We start from the raw sequence: 22,996 nt of genomic DNA, 5'->3' as shown, positions 1-22,996 counted from the left end.
CCCCCTCCCTTCTAGAACCCTCAGTTTGTTTCTCAGAGTTCATAGTCTCTCATGGTTCGTCTCCCCCTCCCATTCCCCCCTTTCATTTTTCCCTTCCTATTATCTTCTTCTTCTTTTTTTTTAAGGATATAATGTATTTAATCAAATCACAGACCTGTACCTCTGAAACAAATTAAAAAGAATTTCTTATGGTTTGTCTCCCTCTCTGATTTCCTCATTTTATTTTTCCCTCCCTTCCCCTATGATCCTGTTTTCTTAAATTATACATATTAGTGAAATCATATAATTGCCTCTCTCTGGCTGACTTATTTCACTGAGCATAATACCCTCTAGTTCCATCCACATCACTGCAAATGGCAATATTTCATCTCTTTGATGACTGAGTAATACTCCATGGTATGTATGTATGTGTGTGTGTGTATATACACACACACACACACACACATCTCCATTATCCATTCATCTATCAGTGGACATCTGGGCTCTTTCCATGGTTTGGCTATTATGGACATGGCTGCTATAAACATTGGGGTGCAGGTACCCATTCGGATCACTACATTTGTATCCTTGGGGTCAATACCCATTAGCACAATTGCTGGGTGATAGGGTAGTTCTATTTTCAAACTTTTTGAAGAACGTCTATACTGTCTTCCAGAGTGGCTGCACCAGCTTGTATTCCCACCAACAGTGTAAAAGGGTTCCCCTTTCTCCACAACTTCACCAACATCTGTCGTTTTCTGACTTGTTAATATTAGCCATTCTGACTGGTGTGAGGTGGTATCTCATGGTGGTTTTGATTTGGATTTCCCTGATGTCAAGAGTGATGTGGAGCATTTTTTCATGTGTCTGTGACCATCTGTATATATCTTCCTTGGAGAAATGTCTGTTCATGACTTCTGCTCATTTTTTTTTATTGGGTTATTTGTTCTTTGGGTATTGAGTTTCCTAAGTTCTTTATAAATTTTGGATACTAGCCTTTTATCAGTTAAGATATTTACAAATATCTTCTCCCATCCTGTTGGGTGTCTTTGGGCTTTGTTAACTGTTTCCTTTGCTGTGCTAATGCTTTTTACCTTGATGAAGTCCCAATAGTTCATTTTTGCCTTTGTTCTTCTTGCCTTTGGAGACATGTCTAGCGGAAAGTTGCTGTGGCCGAGGTTAACGAGGTTGCTGCCTGTTTTCTTCTCTAGGATTTTGGTGGATTCCTGTCTCACATTTAGGTCTTTCATCCATTCTGAGTCTATTTTTGTGTAGGGTGTAAGATAATGGTCCAGTTTCGTTCTTCTGCATGTGGCTGTCCAACTCTCCCAACACCATTTGTTGAGTATATTCTTTCATGTTTTGTCAAATATTAGCTGACCACAGAGTTGAGGATCCATTTCTGGGCTCTCTATTCTGTTCCATTGATCTTTGTGTCTGTTTTTGTGCCAGTACCATACTGTCTTGATGATTACAGCTTTGTAATATAGCTTGAAGTCCAGAAATGTGATGCTGCCAGGTTTGGTTTTCTTTTTGGACATTCCTTTGGCTATTCAGGGTCTTTTCGGGTTCCATACAAATTTTAGGATTGTTTGTTCCAGCTCTGAGAAAAATGTCAATGGTATTTTGATAGGGATTGCATTGACTGTATAGATTTATCTGGGTAGCATAGACATTTTATTTTATTTTATTTATTTATTTGACAGAGAGAGAGAGAACACAAGCAAGGGGAGCTGGAGGCAGAGGGAGGGAGAAGCAGGCTTACTGCTGACCAGAGAGCCCGATGTGGGGCTCCATCCCAGAACTCTGGGATCATGACCTGAGCTGAAGGCAGATGCTTAACCGACTGAGCCACCCAGACACCCCAGCACAGACATTTTTTAACAACATTTCTTCATCCAATCCATGATCATGGAATGTTTTTCCATTTCTTTGTGTCTTCCTCAATTTCTTTCATGAGTGTGCTATAGGTTTCAGAGCACAGATCCTTTGCCTCTTTGGTTAGGCTTATTCCTAGATATCTTACAGTTTTTGGTGCAATTGTAAATGGGATCAATGCCTTAATTTCTCTTTTTCTGTCTCATTGTTAGTGTATAGAAATGCAGCTGATTTCTGTGCATTGATTTTATATCCTGCCAAATTCCTTTATGAGTTCTAGCACCTTGGGGATGGAGTCTTTTGGGTTTTCCACTTAGGGTATCATGTCATCTGTAAAGAGTGAGAGTTTGACTACTTCTTTGCCAATTCGGATGCCATTTGTTTCTTTTTGTTGTCTGATTGCTGACGCTAGGACTTCTAGTACTATGTTGAATAGCTGTGGTGAGAGTGGACATCCCTGCCGTGTTCCTGACCTTAGGGGGAAAGCTCTCAGTTTTTTCCCCATTGCGAATGATATTCACTGTGGGCTTTTCGTAGATGGCTTTTATATTGAGGTATGTTCCCTCTATCCCTACACCGTGAGGAGTTTTAATCAAGAAATGATGCTGTACTTTGTCAAATACTTTTTCTGCATCTATTGAGAAGATATATGGTTCTTGTCCTTTCTTTTATTTATGTAGTGTATCACACTGATTGATTTGTGGATGTTGAGCCACCCTTGCAGCCCAGGAATTAATCCCACTTGGTCATGAAGAACCCTCTTAATGTACTGTTGGATTCTATTGGCTAGTATCTTGGTGAGAATTTTGGCATCCATGTTCATTGGGGATATTGGTGTGTAATTCTCCTTTTTGGTGGGGTCTTTGTCTGGTTTTGGGATCAAGGTAAGGGTGGCCTCATAGAAAGAGTTTGGAATTTTTCCTTCCATTTATATTCTTTTGAAACAGCTTCAGAAGAATAGGTTTTCAAGTCTTCTTTAAATATTTGGTAGAATTCCCCTGGGAAGCCGTCTGGCCCTGGACTCTTGTTTGTTGGGAGATTTTTAATTACTGCTTCAATTTTCTTGCTGGTTATGGGTCTGTTCAGGTTTTCTACTTCTTCCTAGTTCAGTTTTGGTAGTTTATATGTTTCTAGGAATGCATCCATTTCTTTCAAATTGCCTAATTTGTTGGCATATAGTTGCTCATAATTATGTTCTTATAATTGTTTGTATTTCTTCGGTGTTTGTTGTGATCTCTCCTCTTTCATTCATGGTTCTATTAATTTGGGTCCTTTCTCTTTTCCTATTGATAAGTTTGGCCAGAGGTTTATCAATCTTACTAATTTTTTCAAAGAACCAGCTCCTAGTTTCGTTGAGCTGTTCTGTTCTTTTGGTTTCTATTTCATTGATTTCTGCTCTAATCTTTATTATTTCTCTTCTCCTGATGGGTTTAGGCTTTATTAGCTGTTCTTTCTCCAGCTCCTTTAGGTGTAAGGTTATGTTGTTTATTTGAGAACTTTCTTGTTTCTTGAGGAAGGCCTGTATTGCTATATACGTCCCTGTTAGGACCGTCTTTGCTGTATCCCAAAGGTTTTGAACAGTTGTGTTTTCTTTTTCATTTTGTTCCATGAATTTTTTAAATTCTTCTTTAATTTCCTGGTTGACCCATTCATTCTTTAGTAGGATGCTCTTTAATCTCTATGTATTTGAGTTCTTTCCAAATTTCCTCTTGAGTTCTAGTTTCAAAGCATTGCAGTCTCAAAATATGCAGGAAATGATCCCAATCTTTGGTACTGGTTGAGACCTGAATTGTGACCCAGTATGTGATCTATTTTGAAGAATGTTACATGTGTACTCAAGAAGAATGTGTTGCTTTAGGATGGAATGATCTTAGTATATCTTTGAAGTCCATCTGATCCAGTGTGTCATTCAAAGCCCATGTTTCTGTGTTGCTCTTCTGCTTAGATGATTTGTCCATTGCAGTGAAGGGGGTGTTGAAGTCCCCTACTATTATTGTATTATTATCAATGTGTTTCTTTCATTTTGTTATTAACTGGTTTATATAATTGGCTGTTCCCATGTTAGGGGCATAAATATTTACAATTATTAGATCTTCTTGTTGGATAGGTGTTTTTCCATCTTTTCATTTTTTCCAGAGAAGAACAGATGAATGAGAGAACAAAATACTAAAATAGCAACAACCCAGGGAAATATAAACTAAACATATCAGAAGAGACCCAAAAACAAAAATAAAATTTTAAAAAGAGAGAATATAATCAGACAGGTGAACAGAACAGAGTAATACACTAGATCCTGGTTGTACTTTGATCTTTTGTTAGAAAACTAGATTCCAAAACTGTAAAGAAAGAAAACATATATACAAAAATAAAAGAAATACACTAGATTTGGGGTGTATTTTGGTCTGTTAGAAGAAACTGTGTTCCAAAATTTTTAAAGAAAGAAAAACATATATATATACAAAACGCAAATTAAACACATTGAAAGGATAGAATGTAACTGTAAAGATAAAAATTTAAAAAGACTTTAAGAAAAAAGAGAGGGATGCCTGGGTTGTTCAGTCAGTTAAGCATCTGCCTTCAGCTCAGGTCATGATCCCAGGGTCCTGGGATCGAGCCCTACATTGGGCTCCCTGCTCGGTGTGGAACCTGCTTCTCCCTCTGCCTGCCATTCCCCCAGCTTGTGCTCTTTCTCTCTCTCTCTGGCAAATAAATAAATAAAATCTCTTTTTAAAAAAGAGAGAGAGAGAGAATATAATCAGACAGGTGAACAGAACAGAGCAATACACTAGATTCTGGATGGATTTTGGTCTGTTTGTTAGAAGAAACTATGTCCCCAAATTGGAAATATATACTTTATATATATATATATATATATATAAAGTAAATACAATGAAAGGACAATGTAAGTGTAAAAATGTAAATAAAAAAGAGTTTAAAAAAGTTGATAAAATAAGAAATTGGTTGAAAAGAAAAAAAAAATTGAAATTAAAAGACTAAAGAATCATGAGAAAAAAACATGAATTCTATCTACTATTTTCCTCTAGCACTGGAATTTTGCAGTTCTGTGTGATTGGTAAACTTGGTATTAGCAGGATGTTCTTGCTGATCTTCTGGAGGAGGGGCCTGTTGTGCTGATTCTCAGGTGTCTTTGCGTGGGCGGAATTGCACTGCTCTTGTCAGCGGGCCGGACTCAGTGTAAGCGACTCCAGATTGCTCTATGTGGCTTTTGTTCCCTAAAGGCTTTCTGCACCACTTCAGAGGATGAGAATGAAAACGGCAGCCTCCTGATCTCCACCCCTGGAGCTGAAAGTTTGCACGCCCCACTCTTCAATAAGCCTTCACAGAAAAGCAGTCAATCACTCTTGTCTCCCTGGTTTCCATCCGCACTCTGTGTTCACCAGCTTGTGACCGAGCATTTTTATCTCAGGCACATGACCCCATTTGAGTCTCCAAACTTTGCAGATTCCTGTGGTGTGCATCTGCGTCGCTCCTTCCAGGGGAGGGAAGGGAGTCTCATTGCGGTTCTGTGGCTTGCTGGCCCCTGCTCAGAGAGAGGTTGCCAGACCATGCCATGGTTTGGAGTTTATGGCAACACTGAGCTGAAAGCCCACTCCTGGGCTCACTGATTGCAGCTGGCTTTTCAGCTCTGATACTTGAGAACTCTGCTGCACTCAAGCACCCCCATCCTTTCTGTGACTCTGGGGATCCTCAGACCACACTGTCCCACCTAGGATTCATCCCTGCTTCACCACCTGAGTGCCTTTCACACAGGGACATCCCTCACTGGAGCAGACTTCTAAAAGTTCCAATTTTGTGCTCCACTGCTATATCACTTTCTGGTAGCTGGCTTATGGAGACTCCCTCCCCACGCAGTTTATCTTCCCATATATCACCTCGTATTCACTTCTCTGCACCTCCTACCTTGCAGAAAGTGGTCGCTTTTCTATTTGTAGAATTGCAGCAATTCTTTTCTTAGATCTCCGGTTGAGTTCGCAGATATTCAGAATTATTTGATAGCTATCTAGCTGAATTCCTGGGACCAGACAAAATTAAGGTCTCCTCCTGCTCCTCCATCTTCCCTCTCTGAAGCTAAGTGCACTTTTTTTAAAAGTAAGTTATTTACAGAGAAATTAAAATAAATAATTCCTACCATGAAAATAAGCTCCATACTAAGTCATTCATTTATTCATTCATTTGTTTCAGGTAATATAAATCAATAAATAACACAGAGGCTTCACTTAATTTTAACATAGTTTACACTCTAGTTGTGAGAAGGAGAAAAGTATGACAATTGGCAAATAAACCAGCAAATAAATAAGAAACTATCAGATAATTAAAGTTCATGCAGAGAACTCAAACTCAAAATGACTGCATGGCTTCTTTAGATTGTATTATTAGGACACAACTCTCTAAGAAGCTCTTTTTAAAATGAAACCAACTTAACAATTAGCCACATGGAGATTAAGAACCAGGCAGAAGGACACATAAAGCAAAGGAGAAAACAGGACTAAGCTTTGTGTGTGTGGTAGGCAGAATTCTAAGATGGCCCCCAAGATTTCTACCTCCTGTTTAATACATCCTGTATAATCCCCTCCCCTCAGGTATGGGCCCAATCTGTGAGTGAGATATCACTCCTGTGATTACGTTATATGGCAAAAATGATTTCATAGTTATAACTAGGCTCTCTAATCAGTAGATTCTGAGTTAAGCAAAAGGGACACTATCTTAGTTGGGGCAAAACTAATTAAGTTAGTGACTGGGGCTGTTCCTCAAATCAGAAGGATTTACCTGCTTTGAAAAACTAAGCTTCCACGTTGTGAGAAGGTCATGTGGTTAGAATCTGAGACTAGCCTCTAGACGTTGAGAGCAACTCCAGTCTAACAGATCATAAAAAAACAGAGACCTCAGTCCTACAACAGTAAAGAAATGAATCCTAACAACAACACATGAGCTTGGAAAAGAACATCTGAGTTTCAGATGAGACTACAGTCCTAGCTAACATTTTGATTGCAGCCTTGTGAGATCATGAACAGCAGACTCAGTTAAGCCATGCCTAAACTCCTGACTCACAGAAACTGTGAGATAACAAATGGACGGTGACTCGTTAATTATGAATTCAGCTACATTTTAAAAGATCTACACAGACTCAGTAAGATAAGCCATTTAAAAGTAAGTTTCATAAATTTCATGATTTATAAATGAATGAATATGTGGTTCATTGTTCATACATAATAAAATTACTTAGAAAACTCAAATTTCATGAAGAAGAGCCCCATAAAGTGGTATGAAGTGATTTCCAGGATATATTGTTAAGTGAAAAAAAGCTTCATGTCTACTCAAATTTAAGATTTACTATAAACCTAGAGTAATGAAGAAAGTGTGGTACTGGTGAAAGAAGAGACAAATAAATTAGTGAAATAGAACAGAAAGCTCAAAAATAGACCCACACAAATAGAGTCAACAGATCTTTGACAAGATGGCGAAGGCAATTCAATGGAGAAAGGATAATCCTTCAACAATTAGTGCTAAAACATCTGGACATACACGTGCAAAAAAATTAATTTAGACACAAGCCTTACACCTTTCACGAACTAACTCAAATGGATTATAAATCTAAATGTAAAACATAAAACTATAAAACTTTTAGAAGATAATAAGAGAAAGTCTAAGTGACTATGGGCTTAGTGATGACATTTTAGATACAGTGCCAAAAGCATGATCCATTAAAGGAAAAAAAAATTGATAAACTGGACTTCATGAAAAGTAAAAACTCCTGCTCTGAGACAGATGCTCTTAAAAGAATGAAAAGACAGCTACAGACTGGGAGAAAAATCTCTGTAAAATGTATATTATAAAGACTGGCATCCAAAAATATACAAAAAAACTTTTTAAATGTAACAATAAGAAAACAAATAACTCAATTTTTTAAATGGGCAAAAGATCTGAATGGATACTTCACCAAAGAAGATATACAGACAGCAAATAAGTATGTGAAAAGATATTAACATCATATGTCATTAGAGAATTGCAAATTAAAACAATAATGACATACCCCAACACCTCTTGTAAAATGGCCTAAACCCAGGAAAGTGATAACACCAAATGCTGATAAGAATATAGAGTAACAGGAACTCTCATTGCTGGTGGGAATGCAAAATGGTGCAGCCAGTTTGGAAGTTTCTTAGTTTCTAAGCATAGTCTCACCATACAATCTAGCAGTCACACTTATTGGCATTTATCCAAATGAACTGAAGACATATCCACATAAAAACTTGCACAAAAATGTTTAAAGAAGGTTTAGTCATGACTGCTAAAACATAGAAACAACCAAGATGTCCTTGAATAGATGAATGGATAAACAAACTGTGGTACATCCATACAATGGAATATTATTCAGTACTAAAAAGAAAGAAGCTATCGAGACATGAAAATACATGAAGGAAGCTTAAATGCATGTTGCTAAGTGAAAGAAGCCACTCTGAAAAGGCCATGTAATCATACTGTATGATTCCAACCAAATGAGATTCTGGAAGAGGCAGAACTACAGAGATTCACTGGTTGCCAGGTGTTAGAGGTGAAGGGGAGAGGGATGAATATGTGAAGCTGAGGAGATTTTTACAGCAATGAAACTCTTCTGTATGATACTGTGGTGGTGGATTCATAATGTTATGTATTTGTCAAAACCCATATAGCAGTACAACACAAAGACTGAACCCTAATGTAAACAATGGACATTGGTTAATGATAATATATCACTATTTGTTCACCAATTTTAATAAATATACCACATTAATTCAAGATATTATTAAAAGGGAAAATGGGGAAGGACAGCATATAAGGGAATTTGCTATACTTTCTGCTAAATTATTCTGTAAACCTAAGATTGCTCTAAAAAATAAATTCTAAACATTGTGTGTCAACTATACTCAAAGTTTAAAAAAAAAGAATGAAAATATATCACTATCGTAAACCATACACAAAAATTAACCCAAAATGGATTATAGTTTTGAATGTAAGATCTGAAACCATAAAACTCTTTACAAATAAACATAGGTGGTAAGCTCTTTGATATTGGTCTTGGTGATGATTTTCTGGACCTAGCAAAAATAAACAAGGGGGACTACATTAAACTAAAAAGCTTCTGCACAGCAAAGGAAACCATCAACAAAATGAAAATGCAACCTACTGAATGGGAGAAAATATTTGCAAATCATATATCAAATAAAGGGCTACATCCAAAATATATAAAGAATTCATAAAACTGAATAGCAAAATAAACCAAAAAATCTGATTAAAAAATGGGCAGAGGATCTGAGTAGACATTTTTCCAAAGAAGACATACAGATGGCCAACAGGCACATGAAAAGATCACTAATATCAATATCACGAATCATCATGAAAATGCTAATTAAAACCATAATGAGGTATTGCCTCACACCTGTTAAAATGGCTATTATCAAAAAGCAAGAAATAACAAGTGCTGGCAAGTATATGGAGAAAAGCGAACGTTGTGTTCTGTGGGGGGAATATGAATTGGTATAGCCACTATGGAAAGGAGAATGGAGGTTCCTCAATAGAACAACCATATGATCCAGCAATTCTACTTCTGGGTATTTATCTGAGGAAATAAAAAACAGTAATTCAAAAAGATATATGAACAAGTGTTGGTGAGGATGTGGAGAAAAAGGAACCCACCATGCACTGTTGGTAGGAATGCAAACTGATACATCCATTATGGAAAACAGTATGGTGGTTCCACAAAAAATTTAAAAAACGGGATTATCATATAATCCAGTAATTACACTACTGGGTATTTACCCAAAGAATACAAAAACACTAATTTGAAAAGATATATTCACCCTAATGTTTATTGCAGCATTATTTACAATAGCCAAACTATGGAAGCAACCCAAGTGACCATTGATAGATGAATGGATAAAGAAGAAGTTTTATATAGTTTATAACAAATTTTTAAACACAATACTGTTTCCACCCTCAGGACAAAAATAACTGCAAAGAAATCTTGAATTTTACTTGTTAGATCTGATGGTGTTGGTGGTATTAGTGTAGTAATTCTAAGTGTGTGTGTGTGTGTGTGTGTACATATAAGTGCATGTGCGTGTTAGAACTGAGTGAGTGGGCAGTTATACTGATGCTGTTGGGAACCAGAATTCTCAACTATGAGAGAAAGGAAATACAAATATAGAACAAATGATGAGGAGGAAGAACTTTTTAGTATTAGATTGGAATTTGAGTTATCAATATGAACTCATGATTAAAATATATATATATTAATATGTGTATATTATATGTCACATATATATTACAATGTATATGTATACATTGTAATGTATACATATTATATATGTATATTCAAGCATATCTCTCTCTCTCTCTCTCTCTCTCTACATATATATGTTTTCTAGCTCTCTCATGAAAGGGCATAGAGCAATAACAACCTACATCAAGTAATATGTATACTTAGGGCCCAGGTTTTAGTTTCTTAAATTTCTAGTTTCTTTAGTTCCTTAAATTTCTAAATATTACTTTCCACATAAAGGATAATAATAATCTCCTTAGACAAAAGGATGATGTCAGGGCTGAGACAGCAGAAGCTCAAGGAGACTCTGAAACATTTTGTTATTCCATAAAGGAGATGATCAAAACTGATAGAGGCATGTCAAAGGATACAGAAGCCAACTCCAGTAGGCTCTCATTGGCCAGAATTAGTGACAATCTGAACATCGAAATGAATGATTACAGGAACTGATTGTATTACACTGATTCAGAAGAGAGTCCATGAGTCCAAATAAATAAAGGAGGGAGAAGAGATAGCCAAAGGAGAATAAATAGAAATGTAAATAATATTAATAAATAGAAACAAAAATACAAAATGGCAAGTTTATATTGCCATTTATAAACTTTTCCCATTTTATAATTGATACAGGTAACCATCAATGAATGCTAAAACCACTGTGGAGTAGGATATTCATACAGTTTCTCAAAGAATTGCCCCACAGATTACGTATATAGCTTGTCTTTTTTTCCTACTGTCTTTGCTCTTTTTATCATCTCAAACAGACTTGCTTATCCCTCAAAATTTATTCATGCATTCATTTGTTCATTCATTCAAATTCATTCAACAACACAGGAAATGTGTTATGATTCTCCCAAGTTTCATCCTATACTTGGAAATACATCAGTGTTCCTCCTTCTCCATGGCCACACACGTGCATGCATACACATAGACAACACATAGACAACACATATATAAAATCTTCAAATTCTACTCCTTCCATAAATTCTTCTCTAATTAACAGAAGAGAGATAACCATCTTTCCCATGTGTGCTGTTCTAAAGCTGCAGCACCCATGAATCTACCTCTCAAACAACTGATTCTTTTGATAAATATTTTAAATACTTATTTAACTCATGTATTCATCCAATTTTGCTCATCTTTGCCTCTTCAGTATTGCCTTTCTTAAACCATAAAATCCTAGAGAGTAAAAAATGCCTTTTCATCCCCTGAGTCCTTAGCCTAGTAATCGAGAAGGCTTTTAGTAATACTTGATGAGGATAATACTGCAGCATTATGCACAGTGGATGCACAATAATGTTGACTGGCAGAACAGAAATAATATCCTTGAAAAATGTTGAAGGATGGGGCCTTCTTGTATTGCAGTTTTAAGTATCCTACAACTTCTGGTCAAATCCCTTTACTTGCTAAAAGATGTAAAATTTAAATAATTGGTAGGACTTGCTCAAGATTTTACACTTTGGGGGAAAGTGTATCTTCATCAATGCAAGTAAATGAACCAGAACTGTAAAATAAAAGAATTTTGATAGAGTTATTGCATTTTAATTTCAACAAACAGGTGCCAGCGCTGATAAATTGAACCTGAAGATTTAATTCAGTGAAATCTTCTCCTCCAAGCATATTTAAAATAAGCTGTATGCATTTTCCTGCATATAATTATTGTAACCCTGAAAGCATCTTTTAAATATGGATTATAAATCCAGCTGCCTTAAAATGAAAACTAAAGCAGATTTCCAACCCCCCCCCCAGTCTTTAGGAAATAAGAAATTGATGTAATAGAATTATTTTGAGCTTAAAGGGTTAAACCTTCTGACAAAATAACTCATGTTTAATTTTTAAATGTATTATGAGCTTACCAAAGTTTTACAGAATATTTTAAATGTTAAAATATTTAATGCTTGATTTTTTTAATGCTGTAATTTTTCTGTTGTGTTGTCCTTCCTCCAAGAGGGACATTTCACAAAAGCAGGTCATGCTCAGCAAGGTGCTTGGAATGAACTTAGGGAATTCAAAAGCCATGATATTCCTCTCATTTCTGAGATATTGCCATTCTAATTGCCAGGATCCACAGTTCCTAATCAGAAACTAACTTCAGAGTATGCTAGAGAATTTATCTTCTGCCATTCAGTAAAACCTGTCCTTGACAGCCTCAGATCATTGGCTTGAAGCAGAAAGGGTTTTGCTTAATGACTACAGAGCAGTCTTCCCTTCCCTATCTGCTGAGCAGGTGCTTATCTCTTACTTACAATATATTATGGGGAATGCAAGAAGCCTACAAACTCTGCTATTCTGAATATTTCCTACAAAGTTGAGCTTTGGGGGGCATGTCAAGTCCCAAGAAATAGTGTTGCAGTTTAACCGTGTTATCAAGAACTAGTTTTTCAAGCTGGGACATAGGGATCCTAACCCTGCTCCTGATTCAGTTTGCTTATTCCATATTTTAGAATTTGTCAGTTACACACCCACTTCCAGATACCAACAGAGACACTTTGGGGTTTGCAACTGACAGAAATCTAATTTGAACTGGCTTAATCATAAACTGCAACTTATTATCTCTTAGAATCCAGGGAAGGATTAAACAATAAAATGCTGATGAGCCTCAATAAAAATGAATCGACAAGATATGCTCCTGCTTCTTTTTGCAGTTTAGATTTATTCTCTCTTATTATATACTTTCTTTTTCTACAAGGTAAGAAACATAACCAACAAACATAAGTTCTATATCTGGAAGTTTCTTCAGGCATCAGAAAGAAACACTAACTCTTTTTCTCTCAATTCCAGTTTTAAAATTTCTGAAAATAGTTCTGACTGGCCTGAGCTGAATTAGGCCAATCTGAAATATACTATCATTGAAAAGGTATAAGGTGACCAATTATTCTGGTTTACTTAGAACTAAGGAGCACTGGGTGTTATACGCAATGAATCATGGAACACTACATCAAAAACTAATGATGTAATGTATGGTGACTAACATAACATAATAAAATTTAAAAAAAAAAAAGAAGAACTAAGGAGTTTCTTAAATGCAGAAGTTTCAGTGATAAAATCTGAATAGTCCAGGGCAAACCAGGATGATTGGTCATCCTAGGTCATGCAGGGAGGCTGATATCTGTTTATAAGGGAGTGGGAGGCAGGGTAGTGAGCAGTTCCCACGATTATACAGACAAGGTCATAGGTGTCCACTAATCTAATAATTTACTGATGAACTGTGATAGATTACAAAGTGGCTACAGCTCTTTGGAGCTACTTTTATCAAGAAGTGGAGTCTATTTCTCTACCCCTTGAGTGTGGGTTCACACTGGGGCATGTTCTGACCAGAAGCTGTGGTGAAAGCAATATTGTATGAGCTTTAAGCCTGGGCCTCTTGAAGGCTTTGACACACCCCCACTCTCTCAAGACCAGAGACCACAATATGAGCCATTTCTGGCTAGCCTGCTGGAGGGCACAAGACCATACAAGAGTGACCCTAGGCATTCATACTCAGCTGAAGCCATCATTAATTTGGCAGCCTCAGCTGACACACCAGTTGGCGACAGTCACATAGATGGAGCTAGCCACGATCAGCTGAGCTAGCCCATGACAGAACCACCCAGCTGATCCCAGCCTAAACAGACAAATTGCAGGTGTTCGGCTTGAAAACGGTTGTTGTATTAAGCTGCTAAATTTAGGATGGTATGTTGCACAACAAAAGCTAACAGAATAAGATTATAGTTGATTATTTGTAATAGTAAATGTAACATGTCTAATGTGTTCAGAGTACTTAGAATCTTTTAAAAAGAAACTGAATTAACTAACTAGCTTTCCTTATTCTTCTCAAAATGTTTCTATATTTTGACAGGTATCTACCATGTGTATGGGTCTCTCCCTTTACACTTCAGAATTCCCAAAACACACAATCCTGTTTCATGCCTCATGTCTTCACATATGCTGTTCTCACCCCTCCCTCCTTATTCACATGTCATAATCCTCTTCTTCATTTAAACTCAGTTCAGTCACCACTTTTGTGAAGTCATTCTGAACCCGGCTCTCCTCCCCTGGGAGATTCCCTATTTAGTATTCTATTCCCAGGATATGTTTCTATATTTATCACATAATCCTGTCTTACAATAATTTCGTTACAAATGTGTCTCCTCACCATCCCATAAGGTCCATGAAGCCAAATCTTTGTATTCCCAGTAACTAACAAAGCCAGGCATACTGTGAGTGCATCACGGAAGTTTGATAAACTGAGTAAGAAATCTAAAATGAGAATATTTTTATAATTTGGTTTGAATATAAGGCATTAAGTAATATTATTTCTGTTGTCAGTCTGAGAATAATAGCTGTTGCCTATGGCATATTTATGCAGCCGACCCTTGAACAACATGGGTTTGAACTGTGCAGGTCCACTTATTTGCAGATTTTTTCCAATAGACAGCACTGTAAATGTATTTTGTCTTCCTTATGATTTTCTTAATACCATTTTCCTTTTTCTATCTTAATTTATTGTAAGAACACAGTATATACATATAACATACGAAATATGTGTTAATCAACTGTTTATGCCATCAGAAGGGCTTCTGGTGAACAATAAGCTATTATAGTTAAGTTTGGGGGGAGTCAAAATTTATACATGGATTTTCAACTGTGTGCGTGGGGGGGTGGCGCTCCATGCCTCTCAGTTCTGTGTTGTTCAAGGTTCAACTGTATTAACATTTAAATTACAAAAGATAGTGGATCAATAAGAAGATTATGATTGCTAAAATCAGTAACACAATTTCTTTAAAGAAGTTAATTTCAAGCTTGACTTTGCTGTAAGCCCAAAGTTTATAACTTGTTCCTAAATAGAAGTTAAATAACATCAAAATAGAAGTGTAAATAAGAACAGAAAGTATGAACATAACCAACCCAATTCTCTGACAGGTGGGCTGGAGGCAGGGATGCATAAAACAGTAAGGAAAGTCCTCTATGGGCTAACGTGGGAGGGATAATTTGGCTTCTTCTCTCCACAGGCAGATGGAGGCATTTTTCCTCTGCATAGTTTCTGAGAATGCAATGAGGATGGATGATTGGGATGTTCGTGTGGAAAAAGCATAGTATTTGGCTTAGGTTACAAAATAGAATGAGATGAGTATCCCCAGGGAGAACTAACTTACACAAACCAAGACACTTCAACATTTCTAGACTAATTACCCTATTACTGTGCACACAGTAGGTACTAATATATAATACACAAATATAAGCATAAATAATATGTTAAATATATATACTTTATAAATGTTATATATGTATATATACTTTCTAATGGAAACTGTGCCAATTTCTATATAAAGTTAAATCAGATTTCAATTCTGCCTCATTAGGAAATGAGGTTCTCCAGGTTAGTACTGGCATTCCTAAGTCAGACCAAGAACCTGGGAGCTAATAAGCTGTCTGATAGTTCCCCAGCTAAATCTCTAGAGGGGTAATACATCTCTGATAGTTCTTTAAATTAAAGGAAGTTTCCAAGACTTGGTAGGAAAAAATGGCAGATCGAACACACACACATAAACATACACGCACAGAGCTACTTTCCCTTCCTCTCAAAATGCCATTAAAATGACAGAAATGTGTTTATAATGGCACAGACACATAAAGACAAGAAGAACAGGAGAGGAAATTACAGTAACAAAATTCTGGAAGCTGTAGATACATGACACAGGATTAGGCAGACTTGAGAAAAATACAAAGCAGGCTATAGGAAAAACTAAAAATCAACCGAATGATATGAAAAAAATCTCATGAATTTCATACCAGGTATGTCTAGAAGCAGAGGTGAAGAGAAAGGGAAAAAACTAAAAAACTATTTGAGTTTATTTATTTATTTTTTTTTTAAAGATTTTATTTATTTATTTGAGAGAGAGAGAATGAGAGAGAGAGAACACATGAGAGGGGATAGGGTCAGAGGACGAAGCAGACTCTCTGCCGAGCAGGGAGCCCGATCCGGGACTCGATCCCGGGACTCCAGGATCATGACCTGAGCTGAAGGCAGTCGCTTAACCAACTGAGCCACCCAGGCGCCCTATTTGAGTATATTTAAACAGCAGTCAGATTCCCATATGCCCTCCCCTCTCCTTATAGCCTGATAACTATCTCTCCCCTCAATCTTGTAAAAGACTGAAAGTTCATTCTCTGGGGAGAGTAAAATAATTGTCTAAAACCAGTCACAGTTTCAGGTAGGGTAACATACCAAAAATAGGTTGATTGAGAAAACACAGACATATTGAGTGCAGTCCTCCCCGAGTCCTCTTTCCCTAACTGGCCCTAAGAACTTCCCATTAGATGCTTGAAAGCAACGTCCTAGCATATATGTCTAGCTCAAGAGAAAAGATTAAGATACTAACATCAAAGTTTCCCCAACAAAACAGCTCAGTTGAATCAACCTAAAGCAGAGCTCACAGTTACAATGGTATCTAGAAGATAATATGATAACTGCTTTAAATTTCTCAGGGAAATTTTTTTCTCACTCTAGAATTGTATACCCAGTTTAACAATCAGGGGTGAGATTGGAAAGATATTTTCAGGAAATTACTGGAAGACATGCTCTATCAAGACAAGAAAAGGCACAGGATAGAGAAAGCAGGAATCCAACATAGGAGAGAGGCGATAGGAATCCCTGAACGATGAAGAGAGCTCTGAGGTAGAAGGAATAGAAGGTGACCAGTCCAGGTTTCAGCAAATACAAAGGTTTTGTTGGCATTCTTCAGAGATATAAAGTGTATAGAATACCTGATGGATCTGAATATCTTGAGAAGATATGAGCTTGGAATTGTATTGACTATATATATGTAAAAAAACTAATCACAATGAAAAAAAGACAATTATTAACTCTAGAGAAAACAAAAAATTATAAAGAAAAAGGAATCAGAGCTTAGTATATAGAAATATTATAATTTTCAACAAACATAATAAAGTAAAAGGAAAAGAATCTAACTCAAATTACACAGTTATTACATTGGAAAGATATGTATATACTTATGTGCTTGTATTATGTGTAGGGAGGGAAATGAATCCTCATATTCCATAGTGGGAAGTCAAAAGATAATACCTAAAACTGAAAAGTAGCAAAATACACAGGTTAGAACATAAAGGAGAACTACTGAGATTATCAAATGAAAGTAATGGGGAGATGAGAGGAAGATGGACAGGAAACTGCTGTTTTTAATAACAATAAACTGTATAGAAATATTTGACACTTAAAGTCATGTCATTTTGACTTAAACTAGAAGACGAAAGTATTCTATAACTGCTGTGGAAGGAAGGGCTTGAGAAATCCAGCCTGGTTTGGGTTCCCTGGAACTGCATGGCAGCCTCCTCACATCTCCAAAGAACCCAAAGGAAAAATTATGATTAAAAGGGTACTAAAGCAGTGCCTGGGTATCTCAGTTGTTAAGTGTCTGCCTTCGGCTCAGGTCATGATCCCAGGGTCCAGGGATTGAGCCCTGCATCGGGCTCCCTGCTTGGTGGGAAGCCTGCTTCTCCCTCTCCCACTCCCTCTGCTTGTGTTCCCTCTCTCGCTGTGTCTCTCTCTGTCAAATAAATAAATAAAATCTTAAAAAAATAAAATAAAATAAATAAAAGGGTACTAAATTTGGACCCCAGTCTTAGGGGTCTAAGTTTTGTTACCATGATTTTCTACTTCTCCAACATGAGACTGCCTGCCTTACCTCCCTCACAGAGCTGTTGCAAGGGAAAAAATGAAATAATGTCAGTGAATGCTCTTTATGTATAAGTGTATTTGCAAACATAAATTTTAGTCCTCAAATATCTGAGTCCCTACCACGTATTGGGCATGGTTAAGATTATTATTCCTTTTGATATGACATTATATAATTTGCCTAAAGTTAAAGTGTCAGTTCTTACTTATGAATACTCATGGGTAAGCTAAAAAATAGAATGTTTATTAATCCCTTATAACTTCCTTCTGTGTTAGGAACTTACAGTAGACAGACTCTAAAATGACCCCCAGTTACTCCTGCCTCGTGGTATTCATGCCATTATGTAATCCCATCCCCCTGAGATTTGCTTCTAACCAACAGAATATGGCAAAGGTGATCGGGTATCACCTCCACAGTTATGTTACATAAGATTGTAACTTTCATTTTGCTGTCAGATTCTTTCTGTTGACTCCCTTTCTGGCTTTGATGAAGTAAACTGTCATATGGACAGGTCCATGTCGCCAGAAACTAAGGGAACCCTCCAAATTGAGCCCCTTAGTCAAGGAACTAAGGGAAGCCAGCAAGGAATGCAGACTCTCAGCTGACAAACCACAAGGAAATGAATCCTGACAACAAATGTGTGTGCTTGGAAATGGATCCTTCCCCAGTCAAGCCAAGACTGATACTGGCTGATACTCAATTACAGCCTTGTGAGAGACCTTCCCTAAAGCAGAGGACCCAAACCATGCTTGGATTCCTGAGACACAAAAACAGTAAGATAATAAATTTTTTGCTTTAAGCCACTAAATTTGTGGTAATATTGTTAGCAATAGATTAATACAGGACCTAACCAGAAGAAACCATAACTTCAGCACCTCAACAAATCCTGAGGGTTATAAAACAAAGATTGTTGACTTCTGCTTGTCACAGAAGTACAAAACCTTACCATAAAGGCCCAACCTCTGACTATTTATATCAGCCAGTCTCCTAGGTTGATACTACCACACCCCAGGGTCAGCACTACAACCTCAGTTGACTTCATTCTGGGCTACATCATCCCATCACCAGAAAGCCACAAAATTATCTTCCAAATACTAAAGAATTTAAACAAGTTACTATTTTTAGCAGTGTCAATCAGATGTCATCTAAATGGTAAAGTAATATTCACTTCAGTATTTTAGAGGAAAAAGCCATAAGAGATAACACTGATAGAAACCTTCTATTTAATAAAATGTTATGGTTAAAAAAAAAAATCAATGTTTTGACCCTCTAAAAAGTATACACTCTAATTCTAACACATTAAATATTTAACATTTAAATTTGGATTTTAAATCCAAACCTGGATTCTGGGTAAATGGAAAGGAAATTTCCTTTGCTTTTAATCTAGAATAAAAGGTGATGTGTAGGTGGCAAAATGGTGAAGTTTACAGAACATACATTATTGTACAGGAAGAAAGGGCAGCAGGGAACTAGAACTGCAGAAGCAGGAAAAAATGGTGTGACAACCAGGGAGGCAGCACAGCCATCTAACTCTCCACCTACCAGCTCTCATAAACCTCCAAGCTTTAGAGTCATCATAACAACACTGTTAAAGAAAAACTGTAGCTATTTGTTGTTTAGATGTCCTTATCACACTGACTCAGAAATTGTGTGTATGTGTGGGGAAACTTTCAAAAGAGAATCTACATACAGCTGTGAATCATTCACCTGAAGAACAATGACCTGAATGGGCAATTGCCGAGACAGACTATCCACTCATCAAAACTCCTGGAAGTGATGTGAAGGTTAGTGTGGGGGTCTGAATCTGTCAGTTTCTTGCAGCTCTCACAACTGGGCAAGCTCTCTCCATCATAAAATAATGCTCACAAGCCAGATTCAACTGAGTGGGACTCATAAGAAAAATCTGAAATTTGACAACAGCAGCTGCCTAGATGGTTGCATAATAAAACTGGTGACAAGGGGTTGGAAATGACAGAAAAGAGAGTGTGGAAGTCTCTCTTTAATGACCTCATAACATGAAAGAGCATAAAGAGGAAATAACTAAACACGTATTCTTCGTGTTTAACACTGTGCTGAGGGCTAATCCAGGCTTACATTATTCCCAGCAGGTGCCATTTAGGTCCTGTCTTTACTTTGCTGCTATAATAAATAACCACGAACTTGGTGGCTTAAAACAATGCAAATTTATTCCTTACAGTTCTGGAGGCCAGAAATCCGGAATCAGTCTCATTGGGCTAACGTTAAAGTGTTGGCAGGGCCGCTTTCCCTGGAGGCTCCAGAGGAGAATCTGGTTCCTTGCCTCTTACAGCCTCTAGAGGCTATTGGAATTCCTTGCTGTCTGTGGCTCTTGGTACCTCCCATCATCTTCAAAGACAGCAGAGTAGCATCTTATTCCCATCATCACATTGCCTTCTTCTATAGTCTACTCTCTCTCTGCCTCCCTCTTATAAGGACAGTTGTGATCACATTTAAGGCCTATCCAGATAATACAGCATAATCTCCACATATTAATATCCTTAACTGAAATCACATCTGCAAACCCCTTTTGCCATATAAGGTAACATTCACAGTTTCCAGGAATTAGAATCTTTGAGAGCCAATATTCAGCTTAGCATAGGTTCTATCTCATAAATGTCTTAATATAAAGCTAATTTGTCCATGGTAAGGTAGCTATTACTCACATCCAAAACCATCCAAAATACAATAAATTTGAACTGACTGGAGATTGTAAATCAATATTATTTTGGTTCCTAAACTCTTCAGTAATTGTTCTGGAAAATTTCTGATTCATTCCTGTTGGTAAGTGCGATGTGAAAAGAAAAACTAAACGAGCAAATTATTATGGAGATCTCATGAGTACTGCATAAAAGCATACTAGAGGTGAATGCGTGAAGGATTCCAACAATCCCTGTAAACTGTAGGCATGGGATGATTAATGGTAAAATAACAACTATAGGTGCTAGAATTACATCAGGAAGCATCAGGCAACTTTAAACTAAAAGACTTAGAGCAGGTTTTGAAGCCGCAGTTGCTCAGACACCTAAGGGTGTAACAATGTTTAAAGGTGTATGGGATGCGGAGAGAAGGACTTTATTAAGTGGTACTATGTCTCAGGCACAAAGCTACAGATTTTACAAATTTTAATGTTAATTCAATTAAGGCTTACAACAGCGGATGATGTAGATATTCAAAGAAAAGGCAAATAATACCCAGAGAGAATGAGGTAGCTTCTCCAAGTTTGCCAGGTAGCAAATGGTACAGCTAAAATTCCAACCCGCATTAGCTGAAATCTAAAAACCCATAATGGGCCTTTCAGTACACTGTAACAGATACAGAAGAAGTCAAGAGTCAAGACAAAAACAATGGTTCTTTCAGAAGAGCTCCCTCACCACCCACCCCCAAAAAGGATAAGAGGAACTTAAGAAATATCATCATACAATCATGATCTGACAATAGCAGTAGTCATAATGGCTAATAACCATGTGTTGGACTCCTTGCACTGATGACATCACAATATACAGTTCTAAATAAACAATGCTTTATACTTCTGGGTTCTCATTTCACTGTTCTGATCCTCCCTCTCTTGCCTATGCACAGAGAATTCGTGAAATCATCTCTCCCCATAAAATGGGCTCTACAACCCAGCCTACTTTCTCACTTCATCTCATACAGCATAGCCTTATATCTTTAATTGAACTGAGATTAACTGCATGGATTTTCCATAGTGAAGCTCATGAACTTTTTCCCCTATTATAATATATGTACTTTCTAAAGCTGATTCAACTGAGATCTAATTCCAGTTCAGGCAACTATAGAGATGACTGCTAAAAACGGATCCCACAGGAATCTGAGACAATACCACAATGAGAAAGCATTTTACTATCATGTTGACACTGTACCATCAAGAAGGCAAGGCCTCATCATAATTGTCATTTCACCACACTGCCCTTTGACTTTAGACCATCATTCTTTGTCAATGATGGGATATTTGCAACTCACTAATTGGAAGAAATCTGAAGAAAGAATCATCAAGATAACAGATAATTCCTCAGTGCGACCAAAGCTTTAGGGGCCATCGTTCCAGGGACACTTAAAGAAATGACTGTTTGAATTCTATTCTGCTTAACTAATCTAAACTTCACTGGATAAAAGAGAGAAATTCAAATGACAAATCCAGGCCAAGCCTTGACTGAGATCTCAAATCTATGTATCTGTGTATATGTGTGTTTTGTTAGGAATCAGTTAAGAAAGGCATGTCATGAAAAGAATTGAGAACCAACTTTTCTTTCTTTATCATGCTCCAATAGCAAAAGTCACTTCCCTCATAAACAGGGGTTCTTTCATATCCTACACAGTCATAAGGAATAATACATCTTTGGTCCTTTCAGTCAACATCTAATAAGAGCTGAAAACACAATGCAAGAACTGTTTCCCAAAACTCTGTTTGTGTTTCAGTTTATTTTCATGTACACTTTTAGACCCAAACAGACCAAAAGCAACCTGAGATAAATGTCACTCATATCAATACCCCTCAGGGGTATACCACAATCAATTATAATTCAGTTTGCTTTATGTTAATTGCTATTTTTATAACCTCCCAATTCCTTCTCTTTGAATTGAAATTACCACTGCCCAAACCACCCAAGCTGAAAAATCTAGGAATCAACAAAGCCCTTCTCCTTCAAGTCCCACAACCAATGACTAGTCCAACAGAATCTACATCCAACTTCCTTACTCTACTTTCCCAGGTCTGGCTGGATTTCTATCTATAATAAAGCCAAAGGGGGTCAACTAAGAAAAGAGCTAACATTGGCATAATGAAATAACCTTATAAACCTAAATACACTATGCTACATTATTTTTATATTTACTTGAAAAGTATTTATTGACTTCCTCAATATAAGACTTTGGAAATAGAGATAAAATGTAAGATTCAATTCTATCTGTATTTAGTAAAGACTTTTTTTTTTTAAGATTTATTTATTTATTCGAGAGACAGAGCATGAGAGAGCGAGGGGGAGGGACAGAGGAAGAGAGAATCCTAAACAGACTCCAAGCTGAGTGTGGAGCCCGACTCAAGGATGGATCCCACGACCCCCAGATCATGACCAGAGCCGAAACCAAGAATCAGACACTTAACCAACTG

Source organism: Mirounga leonina, unplaced genomic scaffold (assembly GCF_011800145.1).
Source record: "Mirounga leonina isolate KUSES-001 unplaced genomic scaffold, KU_Mleo_1.0 Mir_418, whole genome shotgun sequence".
Taxonomy (NCBI): Eukaryota; Metazoa; Chordata; class Mammalia; order Carnivora; family Phocidae; genus Mirounga; species Mirounga leonina.
The sequence above is the reverse complement of the archived record's forward strand: the minus strand, read 5'-3'. Positions refer to the sequence as shown.